The following is a 389-nucleotide window of genomic DNA, read 5'->3' as shown; positions in this document are numbered from 1 at the left end:
AGTATCAACTAGAGTAGGAAGTAAAATGTAAGTGAAATGCGGGTATTTACCCCCTAGAGTTTTGTAAATGTTTACTACCACAAATCGAACGATATTGCAGCCTAGAATATTAAAAATGCGTCAGAACGAGTTAAAAAGTTCGAATAAGATTATTTCAGATAGTAATGCAAATGAAATTACAAAGACGTGCACGCAATGATTCTAAAAAAGAGTTACGCTTATTTCGTGATGTTTCAAGATTTTACAAATCATTTTTTACATCAACCCGGGATATGATTACACATCAGTATGTCCAGTTTATTCTTTATTATTACTATATTTCAGTTATTGAATACTTTATTCTAAAATGTTTTTGGTTCCATCGACCTACTGGAGCTCTTTTCTGTGGG

Source organism: Penaeus monodon, chromosome 20 (genome assembly GCF_015228065.2).
Source record: "Penaeus monodon isolate SGIC_2016 chromosome 20, NSTDA_Pmon_1, whole genome shotgun sequence".
Taxonomy (NCBI): domain Eukaryota; kingdom Metazoa; phylum Arthropoda; class Malacostraca; order Decapoda; family Penaeidae; genus Penaeus; species Penaeus monodon.
This window is presented reverse-complemented; position numbering follows the sequence as displayed.